Source organism: Rhinatrema bivittatum, chromosome 3 (assembly GCF_901001135.1).
Source record: "Rhinatrema bivittatum chromosome 3, aRhiBiv1.1, whole genome shotgun sequence".
NCBI lineage: Eukaryota > Metazoa > Chordata > Amphibia > Gymnophiona > Rhinatrematidae > Rhinatrema > Rhinatrema bivittatum.
Genome location: NC_042617.1, coordinates 325218044 through 325235518, shown reverse-complemented (window position 1 = coordinate 325235518; position 17475 = coordinate 325218044). Strand labels below are relative to the sequence as shown.

The 17475-nt window shown below is 47.8% G+C and overlaps 1 protein-coding gene across 1 annotated transcript in view; it reads left to right on the top strand.

Annotated features, from left to right (window-relative positions):
• Positions 1-1065: 1065 nt before the first annotated feature.
• Positions 1066-17475, top strand: part of ARMC2 (armadillo repeat containing 2) — a 367472-nt gene continuing 351062 nt past the window's right edge. The window contains exon 1 of the mRNA XM_029595303.1: positions 1066-1280. The gene's annotated coding sequence lies outside the window, so the exon portion shown is untranslated. The remainder of the gene's footprint in view (positions 1281-17475) is intronic.

Sequence of the window (17475 nt, the reverse complement as noted above, 5' to 3'; positions counted from 1 at the left end):
AGAACTGTAAGATAGTATACAATGTTAGAATTAAGAGTATTGCAGAGAGCTGTGAGGAAGAGTATACAATAATATATACATTAGTATATATTATTAATAATAGGAAGGAATTAGTATATATTATTAATAATAGGAAGTATATTAGTGTTTTAGGGCTTTTGGAGGGTCAAGCCCACACCCAAAACACATCACAACAGGCCTAATACCATATGGGCTCCAGGTGTCCTTTTTGCAGTGATTTCTGGTTGGCATCACAGCAGTGCATGTAAATATAATGTAAGCAATATTTTTACCTCAGAATACTGTATTTTGATATTTTTCATGTAAAATATAAATGCATATCTTAACTGTGTGTGTGGAATGAGGCTGGGGGTGTTGTGCAAAGTTATATGGTTCATCTAGGGCACCTACTACCCTTGCACTAGCCATGAGTTCGGAGGGGGGGGGGGGGGTGTCAGTTTTTAAAGTTTATATCACTGAAGGGAGTTGGACGTTTTTTTGGTGAGCCTGGGACAGAGAATGAATGAATGAATTGGGGGAGGGGGGGGGGGGGGGACACAGCACCATAATTGTTTGCACAGAGCAACAAAAAAGCTAGCACTGGTCCTTCACCTTTCTTTTTAGAAAAAAAGCACTGTAAGCACCATCATATATTTCCAAGAATGTTCAAACACTGATCTAGGTAATGTATTGTGTGAAAAGTAATTATTTTTCCTAATTGTGATGTATTCTGCCTAGTGTCGAGTGTATTGCATACGCTGTTTTATTTTGGTTTTTTTTTAAGTTGATTTGTTGTTCATTATTGCATTTTTATTTATCTTTAGGGATCCCTGGATCTTTTATCAGGGGACTTGTACTGTTGCTATTCGTTTTAGGTTTACTGTTTTATTGTTTAATTTAATGTTATTATTGACCGTGTGCGCTTGATTCAGTTTTATTATGATGTGCACCGTTTTCTAAATATTTTGGAGTTGAAAAAAAAAAAGCAACAATTATATATCAATAAATTAAAAGTCCCCGATAAAATACGGGTAGAGAAGCCACAGACTTCGGAGGAGGGGGGGGTCGAGCTATGCAGGGAGCACATGACGCGGGCCATACACCGCCTCCTCCTCAGCGCGCATGCGCCCCTGATGCTTAGCACTCGGCTGCCGGGGGTACCGGCGTGAAGGCACTGCTATCACCCCCGTGGCCGCTGTTGCTTCTTCTTCTGAGGGTGCGGATCCTGACGCCTCCTCCACCCTACCCTACCCGACCCCTCCTTCCCTGGCTCGCTGCAGGTGAGCAGGGCCGGGGGCGGCTTTTTGGCTTTGGCGCGGGCCGGGTGTACGGTTGCTATGGTGACGGAGGCGCGCCGCCGCCGCCGCCCAGCCGTGAGTGTGTGATTGTGAGTGTATCCCGGAGCGAGGCCGGGGGGAGGCTGATCACCGCTCACAGACGCGGGGTTAGCAGAGGTCTGAAACGCGCGAGCAGTGACTCGGGGGGCTTTGGCCCTGGCGGCGAGCGGTGTTGCGCGTGGCTCTCTTCCCCCCTCCGGGTCACCCTCAGGATCCGATGTCACAGGTTTTGCCCTGTGCACAGAGTAAATCGTGCTAGGGAGGGCCTTTCTCTGAAGGAGAATCGCGTGTCCAGAAACAGCGAACTTTTTTTTTTTTTACTTCATTAGCTTGGGAAATGGGTAAGTAAAGCGCTTACTGTGCTTGTTATGCCTTTTACGTTTTTCAAACTTTAGCGCATACGTTTCCCAGATCTGGATTTTGCTGGCGGGACCTGTTGGGAGGTAGGGAGGGAATTCTAGTCCTTGCACAGGTGGGATTTACGGAGCATGGGTGTACTGGACTCTTAAGGGTAGCCGTGGTTTCTTACTGAGATCTGTCACTGCAGCGACTGGGTTATACAGACAGGACAGTGGGTCCTCTTCGAAGAAAAATCACCTGCCTGCTATGAATTAAGGCCCATGGGGCCTGCGTTCTAGAAGCTTGTGTGATAAGGCTGCAGTTAGTTTGGCTTCTTTTAATTGCATTAGAAGCTCAGGTATGGAGAAAAATGAGTGCAAGGTGGTGTAGTGGATAAGAAATTTAGTTCAGGGCTAGCCAACAGTGTGCTAAATAAAGTTTGTATAATCTCTTTTGCAGTTTTTGTATTTCTATTAATGCTGTGTTTTTGGTTTCCCTGTGAAAGAGCAGAATACAAGTTTTTAATAAATTCAAATTCACTCTGAAGAAAGAAACATGGTGAGGAACTGGTCTTGGGGCTAGTTCTGTTCATTAACTTTGTATGTGATAGTCCTTTTTTTTGTTGTTTGTTTTTGTGTGGATGACACTAAGATATGCAGCAGAGTGGACAGGCTTGAGGGAGTAGACTGATGAACAGTCTAACAGGCTGATGTATCTTTGTATTAAGAAGCTGTGCACCGGGTTTCAGTGCACAGTTTTAATGCACAGATTCAATTTTTTAAACTATATATGCTAATGCATCAGGAGTTAAAGCACACAGGTCGATGCAAAAACATGCGCACAATCACCTCTCCTGGTGCTTGATGTAATAGGCAAATGAGCCATCATGCTAAAAAGGACGCACTAGGGATAAATTGTGCATCCCTAGCGCATCCATAGCATCAGGCACCCAGGAGATGTGGCTGTGCACTGGTTAGGAAATTGGACGCTCAATGGCTCTGACTGCCGGCACGTCTTGTGCGTGGAGATTTTTTGCATTGGGGGGTAATAGCTAATAGCTTTATCAACATAAATTTACATGTGATGAGCGCTATTAGCTATGCGCTGGTTTCGACGCACGTTTTGGACGCGCTATCCCCTTATTGCATAAGGGGTTATGGACGCATGTCCAAAACGTGCGTCCAGGTGCTCGTTAACCTGTGTGCTAGGCTCAGCGCATGATATTGCTTCGGCCTAACTTGTGGGGGATGGGGAAAGGAAAAAACAGCAGCAAGCAGAGGTAAGGGAGACTGAGAACTGCAGGAAGAAGCAAGCGAAAGGGAGGTGGGGAAGGGTCCCACATTCAGCCAGGAGAGGGGTTCCTGCAGGTGCCATACTCCTCCGAACAAAGGAGCGAGGAGGGGGCCGAAAGGGGGTTGAGGAGGCAGGATCGCATGGCTCTGAGCAGCCCTGAACTGTATAGCTGGTCGAGAGGAAAAGTGAAGGGCTTGGACTCCATAGAGGAGCCGCAGTCTGAAGGGGAGTCTGCCGGGTACTGCTCAGGCAGAAACTGAAGCCTTTGGGGGGGGGGCGGGGTTGCAGAGAATCCCCGGTTTTGTTGACATTCTGACATTTTCCTCTTGTTAGAAAGTTTACTCCATCTCTGACCAGGAGTTAAATTTCCAGGGCTAGAAAAACGTGAGCTATTCCAGCACATCTCTCTGCATTGAGAGAGAATAACTCATTAGTTATTCTCTCTCAATGCCCTTATTTGCATGGGATTTCCATTGGAGGGTGCCAAGACCAACGCTCAATTTTACCCGCACATTTTCTGTGGGTTAAACTCCTTGCTGCATTGGCAGTAAGATTTTCCCGTTGATAGCAGGGCTGAATTAGCCATGCTGTCATGGGAACTGCCAATCAGGGTCCGGGAGGCGGAGCTTTATCAAGCAGAGCGCAGAGTTTTCAGTCTCTGCAGCTGCGCATGTGTTCCCGCGCAGGAAAGAAACAGATTCTTCTCAGTCTATTTTTTCCGAGTGGGAGTGCACGCGGAGCTTGATTCTCCTCTTTTCTTTGTTTTTTTGTGAGGAAATAATATCGAAGAAACCCTCCGGATTCAAGCTGTGTCCAGGTCATGTCCGTCACAGACGGATATGACCGCTATTACCACTGCTTGGGACCAGACCACAATTAAAAGGAGTGCACTTCTTGTCGGCAAATGTCCCTGCGGGCCCAGTGACACAGGGCCTACAAAATGCAGGAATTACGGACAGTCGACCGTCCATCTACAGCTCATTCCTCTCCGGGCCCAGCTAAGTTGTTAGCCCCGTCAAAAAGAAGGGCTTCTTTGTGGGATCCTTAAACCTCCAGGACTGGAGGTAAGGAGAGATCTGGGATCTGGGACGCACAGACCCAATCATTCTCGAGCCCCCTCTCAAAAAAGGAGGGCGTCGAGGGCGCAATCACTGCAGGCGCCTAAAAAAAATGCCAAAAGGTGTACGGGTTTGATCGGGCCCAGACTAAGGAACATTCGGCTCCGCAAAAAGAACACCGAGAACCGAGACCAGAGTTGCTTAAGACGAAGCCGACGCATTCGGAGCAGAGAGGTGCCCGCTCGGAGCCGAGACTATTGCTTCCGAAATCGACGCATCCAGCGCCGGGGACGAGGCAGTATGAGCTAAAGTTGGCGCATCCGAAGCCGGGAACAGTGCAATTGACGTGAGACACGTTACTAGCGGCTCCTCATACCATACCAATCAACCGGGGCAAATAGGCATGGGACAAGTGCCTCCATTGAAGAGACACTCTTCCTCAAGGCGTTCCACTTCATTGGATTCTTCTCCAAAGCAAATCCCATCTTTAGACCGCAGAAGGGACGCTACTAAACGTTCCAGAAGTCACCATAGGAGTTCATCTTCTTCGGAACAACGACACGGTCATATCCTCAGATATAAACTTAGCCATCGTTCTAAACATTCACGAAGTTTGAAGTATGATGGGAGCTCGCCGGCATCGGCCTCCTCCCAACGCACTGTGCTATCGGGAGGTGCAGGCCCTTCGGGAAGGGAGATAGTACAGGTGCCATCATCTACCTCCTCACATTCTATCTCCATGTCCAATGGGACAAGGGATTCCTCCTGGCGTCCATTGGGACATGATACTAACCCCTCTGATGCAGACAGGAGTTCACGGGGAAAGACCCCGCAATTGGATCGTCCCAATATTGAACCGAACAAGATGTTACCATTAGGTTCATATCATGAACGTCCTCCGATGCCGCCACAAACGCGACAAGCGTTTTGGGATCTTTCACAGTCACTAGCAGGGTTTTCTGAAACTTTACAGTCATCTTTCACCTTGCCTCCGGAATCACCATCCAGTCCTAAGGAATCTGCTAAACTGGTGGAATTATTTCCGGTGGACCCAGCACCATCGCCGGCACCCCCGGGCCCTTCATCACCAACTCTCTCACATTCTTCCCGAGGGGATTCTGTATCCACACAATCTTCGCCTACCTCCTACTGGCTACCCTTCGGATCCCCCAGATCAGCCACCTGAGCCCTATTCTCCCCCGGAGGATCTTTCTTACCCAACGTTTTTGGATAAAATGGGGACTATATTACGTTTGGAGGTACAAAAACTACCGGAACCCAGAGCTGAAACGCTGGGCCTATTAAAGATATTCGATGCCCCAGGGGAGCATACATCTCTTCCACCACACAGTGTATTGCACAGTGTACTTCAAAAATCTTGGGAAACCCCCTACATAATACCAGCGGTTTCCAGGAAAACGGATTTAAAATTTAAAATGCAGAAACCTTCCACTTATTCCACTCCACAATTACCACATGAATCCATTGTGGTCGAGTTGGCGCTTCAACGATCAAAGAAGTCAAAAACACAGGCTTCCAATCCCCCTGGGAGAGATAATAAATGTTTGGATGATTTCACTAAGTGTGTATATTAGAACGCGATGTTAACGGCGTGTATCAGTCATCACCAGTTCTACATGGTGCAGTATATGTACGAATGTATTCAAGCGACTAAAGGCATGTTGACCTCAACGGGAGAGAATATTCCATCTCCAATTTTAGATATGGAAGAGTGCTCTCGTAACATGTTATGGGCGGTGTACGAAGGGTTCGAGAATTCATCTCGAGCATCAGCGACAGCGATTGTGGCACACAGATTGGCTTGGCTGAAGGCTAGTGCCATAAGAAAAGAATTACATGACAAATTGGCCAATCTCCCATGCACCGGAGACATCTATTTGGAGAACGTTTTATGACGCAGTCAGCAAACTTAAGGATCAGGCTCTGGCAGTTCAGTCATTAACGACTCCAGTGCCATTCTCCTCTTCTAAGAGAGATTTTCATTCTTCTCGTAGACAACAATTCTCACACAGGCCGTACCGTTCTTATCAACCATTCAGAACACCGTCATATCCTGCGTATCAGAGACAACAGCCACATCTACCTCAACAGCAGCAGCAAAGGAGGGTAAAACCTAGATCTCAAAGGCAACAACTGCAGCAAACTGCGGCTCCGTTAAAAACCACACAGTCTTTTTAAGTGTCCGGCCACCACCTCCCTCTACGGAAGCCCCTCCCGGACGGATCACAGCTTGTTTTGCCGCCTGGGAGGCCATAACATCCGATCAGTGGGTTCTAGAAATAGTGAAGAATGGCTATCAACTTCAGTTCATAGCTAAGCCCAAACTTCTACATCTGTCAACTCGGGGGCCGAAAACACTGCACCCCCAACTTGCCCAAGAGATAGCCCTACTCCAGCATCAACTGGCAATCAGACACATGCCTCGGGCGGGCCGTTGCAAGGGCTTCTACTCCCCATATTTCCTAATTCCCAAGAAATCAAGGGGCTATCGACCTATTCTGGACCTACGGGAATTGAACAAATTGATGGTCCGGGAGAAATTCAAGATAGTTTCCTTAAAATCCATTCTTCCCCTATTACAACCCAAGGATTGGATGTGCTCCATAGACCTGAAGGATGCCTATACCCACATTCCAATCCATCTGTCCTCCTGGCAATACCTTTGTTTTCAATACCAACAGCAATATTACCAGTACAAAGTTCTTCCCTTTGGCTTCTCAGCAGCACCCAGGGTATTCACCAAATGTATGGTGGTGGTGGTGGCCCACCTCCGTCAGCAGGGTATGACGATCTTTCCATACCTGGACAATTGGTTAATAGTAGCTTCGGATCCAATCCTGTTTCGGGACCATCTTCGTCGAACAATCAGTTGTCTGCAGGGGCTAGGGTTGGTCATCAACTTTCCAAAATCAACCTTGCAACCTACACAAGTTCTTAAGTTTATCGGAGCTCGCCTGGATACCATCCGCAACAGAGCATTCCTTCCGGACGACAGGAAGCTAACAATGCATTCTCTGCTTCGCTTCTTGCAGGCAACGCAGTATCCGGCTCGAAACATTTTAACAATCTTGGGTCACATGGCGGCAGCAAATTTTATGGTGCCAAACACGAAACTACAGTGGGGTCTGAAACGCCAATGGAAGCAACATTCACATCCATTGGAGAACCATCTAACATTGACTTCTCAAATGAAAAAGGATATCAACTGGTGGCTACTCAAATCCACGTTGGACAAAGGAGCCTTGTTCAACCCCCCGCCACACAATGCAGTCCTCACCACCGATGCATCCCGGAAGTGCTGGGGAGCGCATCTCGACCTGTTGGAAACGCAAGGCCTTTGGTCAGTATCCGAACAGACCTTGCAAATCAATCTACTGGAACTCAGAGTGATATGCAATGCCCTACAAACCTTTCAGAAGTATCTCCAAGGTCGCAGAGTCATGATCTACATGGACAACCAGGTGGTGATGTTTTACATAAATAAGCAAGGAGGGTCCGGTTCATGGCCCCTCTGCAGGGAAGCCCTCCAGATCTTCCACCATGCACATCGGCATTCCAGACACTTACAAGCAATTTACCTGCCGGGAGTAGCCAACACCAGAGCGGACAGGTTAAGTCACATATTCCACCCGTACGAATAGTCGCTCAACCCAGTAGTTGTACAGACTATTTTTTCTTGATGGGGGGATTCCGGTGATGGACCTGTTTTGCCACAGAAGCAAACACGCAACTTCAAAGTTCTGCTCGATTCGACCAAGTCTCTTACGAATGGCTCAGGACGCCTTCCTCATTCCGTGGACATCAAATCTCTTATATGCTTTTCCACCGATTCCACTTATCACCAGAATGATTCAAAAATGCATAATGGACAAAAGCCAGCTGTTCCTCATTGCTCCAGCCTGGCCCAGACAACCATGGTACAGTTATCTCTTACGTCTTTCGATCGCACCTCCGATTCGATTACCAGACCGTCCAGATCTTTTACTTCAGGAACAGGGCGTTCTCCTTCACCCACTCCACTTGCCCCTCTATCTGACTGCATAGAGATTGAACGGTCACTATTAACTGCGCAGGGGATCTCCGCAGTAGCCCAAGCAATTCTTCTGGAATCCAGGAAACCATCAACCAGATGCAGTTATACTTTTAAATGGAAACGCTACTCTACCTGGTGTACAGCAAAATGTATTCTTCCGATAGACTGCTTGCTGGCTCTGTTAATGGACTATCTCCATTCCCTGTACCTGTCAGGCTTAGCAACATCATCCATTAGAGTGCATCTAAGCACGATCTCAGCATATCACATACCGGTTAATAATCACTCTGTCATTGAACATCCCTCGTTATCTCAATTTATCAAGGGTTTAACGCATCTTAGACCGCCGGTTGCTAAGCCGCCGGTTCCATGGAACCTCAACATAAAATGGAACAACTAATGTTACCACCATTTGAGCCGTTAGATTCTGCACAAATGAAATACCTCACCTGGAAGGTTGTCTTTTTAGTAGCAGTAACATCCGCTTGTCGGGTTAGTGAACTTCAAGCATTGGTGCACTATGACCCGTATCTACAATTTTATCACAATAAGGTGATCCTCCGACCTCATCCTACCTTTCTTCCAAAGGTACTCTCTTCATGCCACCTCAATCAGTCTATAGAACTTCCAACTTTCTTTCCAAAGCCTCATTCTAACGAGAGGGAGCGTTTGTTGCACACACTAGACTGCAAACTGGCGTTGGCATATTACAAACGAAGAACACAATCTACGAATTGGGTATCTCAGCTGTTCGTCTCCTTCAACCCGAACGCCCCGGGTTTGCCGATAGCTAAATGAACCATTTCCAGCTGGATTGTACAGTGTATTCAGTTTTGTTACAACAAACAAAATTTACGCCTCCCTTCTCTTCCACGGGCTCATCAGGTTAGATCCATGTCTAACCTGATGAGCCCGACCTCCGTCGACCTCCATCGACCTCCATAGCACATCTTAGAAATGTGCAACAAGTGGACATCTGCAAGGCGGCCACATGGTCGTCACTTCATATCTTCACTTCTCATTACTGCATAGACAAGCAGTCAGCAGCAGATGTGAAGCTTGGATAGGCAATACTACAAGCGTTGCCCACTTAACTTCTACGACTACCACATGTCGATCATCAGGCAGCTGATAATTAACTAAGCGTGATCGGGAGCTTGGGACTCCCATGACAGCATGGCTAATTCAGCCCTGCTATCAACAGGAAAAAGCAAGTTTGCTTACCGTAAACAGTGTTTCCGTAGATAGCAGGATAAATTAGCCATGCGGACATTCCCTCCTCCCTGGTAGTCGTCCTTTTATCAGCTATGCTCAAGCTTAAATACAGACTGAGGAGAATCTGTTACTTTCCTGCGCAGGAACACACGTGCACCAGCAAAGACTGAAAACTACACTCTGCTTGATAAAGCTTCCCCTCCTGGGCCCTGTTTGGCAGTTCCCATGACAGCATGGCTAATTCATCCTGCTATCTACGGAAACACCGTTTATGGTAAGCAAACTTTCTTTTACCTGCAGAAAATATGCGCACAACCGTTGGTAAAACTGCATTCGGCTGAATGCACCTTTCTGCGTTCCCCTGTAGGAAAGCTTGAGGAATGGTCGGCTGCTTACCCATTGATCTTCAGTAATAAAAAATGCAGAGTTATGCATTTGGGGTGTAGCAATTAGGGGAGCTGACATGATAGGAAACAAGATACTGATGGCTACAAAGCAGGAAAGAGACTTCAATGTGTTGTGACTGTCGCCGTCCAACGTCTCCACTACGCCCACCTTACCTCTTTGGCGACTCCCTCTTTGCTTGATGGAAGATTGGCCGCTGCAGCGACATCTTGCCGACCTCCTCCGGCGTCTCTGGACTGGCTAGACGCTGCACTCCGCCATGTTTCCTAGAAGCCTAAGGGTGCGCGCGCAGCGTGGCCCCGACTCAAGTACCAGCAGTGGCGCGAACTTCAGGGGCGTCCCCCTGAGATGACGTCATCCTCACTGGATACTTAAGGTCTCTGAATTCGCTAACTAATCGAGTTAGGAAAGGTTCCTAGCTTCCTCCAGGTACCACTGTGGATGGGATTCGCTCTCTGCATACCTTGCTACTCTACCTCCTCGGACTTTACCAGAGGTACCCGCTCCTCGGGGGCCTCGCTCTCTCTCTTGTTTTTTTAGGTTGCAGTCTGGAACCGGTACTCGCTCCTCGAGGGCCCATGTTCCCGGACTTGCTACTGAATACCACTTCTGCCAGGAAGTCACCGCTGCCTACAACACCAGTGAGTTACCATCTCTCTCTCAGACCATTCCTTGGAACCAGGTACTCGCTCCTCGAGGGCTGCTTCTAAGAGACTATTGTATGAGTGTTACCATCAAGGTTTCGTTCCTGAACTCTGCATACCCTGCCTACTCACTATATTCAGTTTCTCTACAGCTCAGTTTTCCAGGATTGCTGTTCCAGTATCTGAGGGACTATAGCCCAGCCGGGCACTTCTAGCTCACTACTGCAACCTCTGGTGGTTCAATATACTGTTTAATAAAAGAACTAGTGTGTGTCTGTCTCCAAACTCTGAGCCTAATCAGTGGTCCCTCTCGGGATCTTCCCCTGGGGGTGTGGTCATCTGCCACCGATCCAAGGATCCACCCACAACTATCTCAAACACTAACACAGTGTGATGATATCTGATAATTTAAAGGTAGCAAAACAGTGTGACAAGGCTAAGGCTACCTCTCAGATTCTCTACACAGGAAAATTCCCCATAATAAACCATTTAAAAAGTTCTTAGCAGTATGGATAGGAGTAACTGAGTCAAGTGGTTGACTGCTATCATCTACTGTTACACCTCTTTCCTCAACCGAGGAGGATTTGTTGACTGAGGCCTGGTCTATGTCTATGGTGATGAATATTCAATCTGCGAATAGTAAGATGAAACCAGATAGTATGGAGGCCTTTTTAAAATTGTAAGTTACAGTAGTTTAAAAATTTCTTGTTGTAGAGAAGTGGTTACAAAATGTTGTTCCTGACTGCCACAGTTTAATTTCCCTGTTTAGATGGGATGGTTTGAATCTAATTTGTTAGGAATATATTATTTCTATGTTGAACCCTCTTAGTGTATCTGGTTCCATCTTTTTTGCTTTGTTTGTTCTTCCTGTTTTCTTGCCATGTTATATAAATATGGATGCTGCTTTATTGGACTAGATTTCTTTTTGGATTGTTTGAGTATGTACTGAAATGTACCCCTTTTCTTCTGTTTGGTTGTTTTTAACTGAAAATTAATAACATGGATTTAAAAATGAGTAATGGATAAAGACTTGTAAATCACATACAGGTCAATACAGTAAAGTGCGGCCGCGGTTACCCTGCTCCTAACCTGCTTTCTACCCACTTTTTGGCCGCGTTAGCCCTTCCTGCGATACACAATCCCCTTTAACCTACTCTTACCGCGTCCTTAAATCACCGGGTAAACCCTTCCGCCCGCGGCATGCATATTACATGTAAACGATCGAATTAGCTATTCCCTCCCATACAGTAACGCACGCCCCGACTATCGCTTTTTTACCCTGCTGTTTTTCCGCGCGTTTAACCTGCTAACTTACTGCCTACCCTTACCCCTGCGTTAGAGGCAGGGGTAAGGGTAGGCAGCAAGCTTTCCCCCAGCCCCCGCTCACCTGCCCTGGCCGCGTCCATGGGTGCTGGTCTCCGGGGCAGCCCCAGTCCTCTCCCCTCCTCCCGAAGCAACGAAAGCGGGAAAAAAGCGAAAAAAAAAAAAGGGGAAAAAAAAGTTGCAAGGGAAAGAGGACAGGCAATCCTACGCTCGGGATTGCCAGTCCTCTCTCCCCTCCTCCCGAAGCAAGGCGCGAAAAGCAGCCTTGCTTTTCTGGAGGAGGGGAGAGAGGACTGGCAGTGAAAAGCAACGAAGCGACTTACTTTTTTTGCAGCCCCCCTCCGGAGACGGACCGTGGCTCCCCTCCCCTGCCTCCAGCTGCCCGTGAAGATAGACGCATCGCACGGGCAAAAGCGTCCCCTGTGCGTGCAATTGGGCCACTCAAGGCGTGACGTCACGACGTTTGGCGTCACGGTATGTGACGTCACGTCTTGAGCGGCCAATTGCACGCACAGGGGCCGCTTTCGCCCGTGCGATGCGTCTACCTTCGCGGGCAGCTGGAGGCAGGGGAGGGGAGCCGCGGTCCCTTGTCGCCGATGTCCGTCTCTGGAGGGGGGCTGCAAAAAAAGTAAGTCGCTTCGTTGCTTTTCACTGCCAGACCTCTCTCTCCTCCTCCCGAAAAGCAAGGCTGCTTTTCGCGCCTTGCTTCGGGATGAGGGGAGAGAGGACTGATAATCCCGAGCGTAGGATTGCCCGTCCTCTCTCCCCTCTCTCTCTTGCTGCTTTTTTTTTTTCCGTTTTTTCCACTTTCGTTGCTTGCTTCGGGAGGAGAGGAGAGAGGACTGGCAATCCCGAGCGTAGGAGAACCGTCCACTTCCTGGTACCTGTCATTTCAAATGACATTTGAAATGACAGATACCAGCGTGTCCATGAAGCGTTAGGCCAGCGCACCCAGGATACTGTATAGCGCTCTATACAGTAAAATGGGTTGCGCGGGCCTAACGCTTCACGGGCGCTTCTTAGACGCAGCTTGCATTTGCAAGCTATTTACATACAGTATCGAGCGGTAGGTGAGCTGGACTGTGCGTGTGGCAACCCGGCACTAACGCAGCTCTCCCTACTGCTCCTTACTGTATCGGCCCAACAGGTTTTTAGCTTACCATGTTTGTACTACAAGTAACACGTGTTTAGTACATGGTTCCCTGTAGAAGCAGCCTAGAAATCAGCTGCCAAAATGGTTCCGAGTCTGTTCCGTACTTTCTGTAATAAGACTCTGTATTTCATGGGGAGGCTATGAAAGCATTCAAATTGACCAAAGTTCTATATGCATAAAAAAGCAAACCTTTTTCCCGGTGATAGCAGGGCTGAATTAGCCATGCTGTCATGGGAACTGTCAGTCAGGGCCCGGGAGGCGTAGCTTCCGAAGAGTAAGTCACAGCTTTGCTCTGTGCTGCTGCGCGTGAGTTCCCATGAAGGAAAGAGATCTCTCCTCAGTCTGTTTCTTTCCGCACGCGGGAACGCACACCGGGCTACTCTTCTCCTCACAAAGTATTACAAAGTTAGAAAAATGTCAAAAGAATCTGCCCCTAGGCCGTCAGGCTTTAAGTCCTGTACATGTGGAAAGATCATGTCTATCGCCCAGATGCCTGGGCCCTGACCACAACCAACGCGACTGCGAGCACTGTAGCCACATGTCGCCCAGAGACAAAGAGCTCATAAAATTGAACAACTCTGCACTGTGAGCACTTCTGCTCCACCATTTGAGTCGCACTCTTCCCCAGGCCCATCAGCCTTCGGGCCTGAAGGTAAGAAGTGCTTCGTCTGTGGATGTACCGTCCTCCGGGCCTGGAGTTGACGAAGAGAGAACCCTTAAGGGTCGAGCCCCCCATAGGACACCACGAGCACCCCATCGGGATCGATCGGGGTCGAGTAGAAGCTCCTCTAAACATCTCAAGTACAGGCCTGAGAAAATTAAGCGACCGTGGAGCCTCAGACGTTCAGGTGCGTCAGGGTCAAAACCAGTTCCATCGATGCAGATACCATCGCCTGCGCAGGTAAAGAAATCTATGATGCAGGAAAGGAAACATGGCGCCGACCCAAACCAGTGATCGGCGCACGCTGAGAAGCCGATGCATGCGTCGACACATGACGCGAGGTTGAAGCAATCTTCAACATGCGATGCATCATTGAAGCATCACTCCCTAATTGGCGCGGGATCGACGCCAAAAACCAGGGAAGGCGCCGAAAGCACACACCATCAAAAGTCATCGACTCATTTGCTGGTCTCTTCGCATCCACCTTCTACCCCGATACACGTGTCAGACAGGTTGAAGCCATGATCTCTAAAGGCAGCGGATAATCAAGTTGCCTCCGCTACGATGGGGACTGGGACCAGTCTACCATGGGAGACCAGACGACCTACTTCCACAGAACATTTAACGGCAGCTTTACCTCTGCCGAATGTTCCAGTATAACACAGCTCTTCTTCATTGAGCTCCCAGGCTTCTCGGCCATCAAGATCACCAATACATACACCAGCTCATCATCTAACATCCGATAAGAGCTAATAGCGGTACCTTCACATTCCACATCATCTTCTCCGGAATCACAGGTTTAATCAGATTTATCATTTGTGTCTACACACAGAAGAAAAACACAAGTACTACAGGAACCACTTGCTAAGAAATGTAAGATAACCCACGACTTACAACCATAGAAACATTCCAGACGTGATGACAACTTGGACAGCCTGTCTGCTGCTCTCCCCCTAAAACATGGACAGGGAGTAGCGAAACCTCCAATGCCCCATAGCACACAACAGGCTTTCTCTCAACTCTCGGAAGTGCTGTCTGGATTTTTTACTACACTACAAAACACATTCACCCTTCCTCCGTTCCCGAAGGAAGATTCGATATATTCCAAACATTCATCACGGGAACCAACGCCGAAGCCTACTCCAATCATTCCACCTGCCAGTCCAAAACCAATGGGTCCCATACTGCCTTCTCCGGCCCAACCAGGCTCCCCTTGTTTGTCTCAGGATACCTCCACTGGGTATTCTTCTGATGCACCAGACGAACCTCCAGAGCCATATTCGCCTCCAGAGGACTTTATCCTATCCGAAATTTTTAGAAAAGGTGGGTTCCATTTTACATGAAGATGTTCAAAAGGTACCGGACCCTAGGGCTGAAACACAAGATCTTCGACTTACCAGCAGAACCAACTTCATTACCCTCTCACAAGTTTCTTGACTTGGTTTTAGAAAAATCTTGGGAAACACCATACAGTAATGCACCGGTGTCCCACAAGACAGGTTTAAAGTATCGTATGAAACAGTCCCCACTGTACTCCTTGCCACAACTTCCACACACCTCTATCGTGGTGGAATCCGCTATGCAGAAGGCTAAGAAAACCAAGCTACATGCCTCTGCACCCCCAGGAAGGGATCATCGGTCACTGGATGAGTTCACAAGGAAAACATTTCAATCCACAATGTTATCAGCACGCATTCACCAACACCAATTTTATATTGTCCAATATCTGTTCGAGTGCGTGCAAGCGATTAAGGGTCAGCTATTTACCACAGAACTCCCTGATCATATCACATCCAAACCAATGTAAGATATTGAAGAAGGAATTTGACACTTGCTTAGAACAGTGTATGAGGCCTTTGAGACCACTACTAGATCTCTGCAACGGCCATTGCAGCACGCCATATTTATTTATTTATTTATTTATTTATTTATTTTGCTATACCGCCTTTTATGACAGGAGTCATATCAAACCGGTTTACATTTAACAATGTGTGTAAGGTATAGAGAACTCAAACCACAGTAACAAGAGCATGGTTAAGAGAGTGAAATAGTTACAATAAAACAGGGAAGTAAATAACTTGGATCTGGAAACGAAAAAGGGGGCAGATAACTGAGCAGTAAGATATGGCTCATATGGCCTAGCTGAGAGCTAGAAGACGTGCACGCCAAGCTCACCAATTTGCCATGCAAAGAGGACAATTTATTCGGCCCACGGTTTCAGGAGACAGTATCCAATCTCAAGGAACAGTTGGTGGCAGTGCAGTTGTTGACTGCTCCTCCTGTGTTCAGCGCTTCAAGACGCTACTTCTCGGGAGGACGTAGACAAATGTATTCGCATAGGCCCTTCCGGTCCTACTCCTCCTATCGGCTCCCCCCTTACCAGCCACAGCAATGAGTACAATACCAGCAAACTCAAAGAGGAAGGGGATGCCAGAGAACTAATCATAACCAGAATCAGCAACTGGCAACTCAAGCTAGACCTTCACAGTGTTTTTAAGGATTCCTTAACCATCACCACAGCTCCATCCACCAGGACGTCTCACAGCATGCTTCACGGAATGGGAAAACCTGAACTCCGACTATTGGGTTCTGGACATTATACAAAATGGATATCAACTTCATTTTCTGGAAAAAACCCCCACTTCCACGTCTATTAGCAGGGGGTCCCAAATTCCATCAACCTCAGAGTCTGAAATAGCGTCGTTACTCCACCAACGGGCCATACAAACCATTCCCATGTGGGCCCGCAAAAGGAGTTCTATTCCCCATATTTCCTAATTCCCAAGAAATCAGGTGGCTTATGTCCAATACTGGACCTTCGGGAATTGAACAAGTATATAGTGAAGGAAAAATTCAAAATGGTATCCTTGAAATCAATTCTTCCACTCCTTCAACCCAACGACTGGATGTGTTCCATAGACTTGAAGGATGCTTACACGCACATCCCTATACACCCGTCCTCATGACGTTACCTATCATTCCAGTTCTAGAACAATCATTACCAATATACATTTCTTCCTTTTGGCCTAACATCAGCCCCCAGGGTTTTCACAAAATGCATGGTGGTGGTGATGGCATTCCTCCGGCAGCAGGGAATGAGGATATTTCCATACCTCGGTGATTGGCTCCTAGTAGCATTGAATCCCACACTACTATTAACGCACCTACACCAATTGATCAAGACTCTGGATCAATTGGGCTTAGTCATCAACTTCCAGAAGTCTATCTTAACCCCTACACAAATTTTACAGTTCATAGGAGCACGCCTGGATACCACTCGCAAACGAGCCTTCCTGCCGGAGGACAGGCAACTGGAAATGATTCGCCTGTTACATTCCCTCAGAATAACACAACGTCCTTCAGCTCATTAGATCCTCGCAGTACTGGGGCACATGGCAGCAGCCATTCCCACAGTTCCCAATACCAGATTGCATATGAGACGACTTCAGTGGGGTTTAAAAAATCAATGGAATCAACACTCCCAACCCCTTCGGTTCCGAGTGACACTCACAGCGGAAATGTCCAAGGACATCACCTGGTGGCTGCTCAAGACTACGCTCACCAAGGGCACTCCTTTCACCACTCCGCCGCACAACACAGTGCTTACAACGGATGCCTCACGCAAGGGCTGGGGAGCGCACCTCGACTACTTACAGACATAGGGTCTATGGTCAACGCACGAACAAAATCTTCAAATAAATCTCTTAGAACTTAGAGCTATACACAATGCAATACAAGCTTTTCTACCTCACCTGCGGGGTTGAAGTATAATGATCTACACAGACAATCAAGTAGCAATGTTTTACATCAACAAACAACGAGGGTCAGGTTCATGGTCCTTTTGCAGAGAGACCCTTCTCATCTACGAAAATGCACACCGACACTCCATACAGCTACAGGCGACATATCTTCTCGGGGTCATCAACACCCGGGTGGACAGACTCAGCAGAATTTTCTATCCTCACGAATGGTCCCTCAACCAGCAGATAGCAC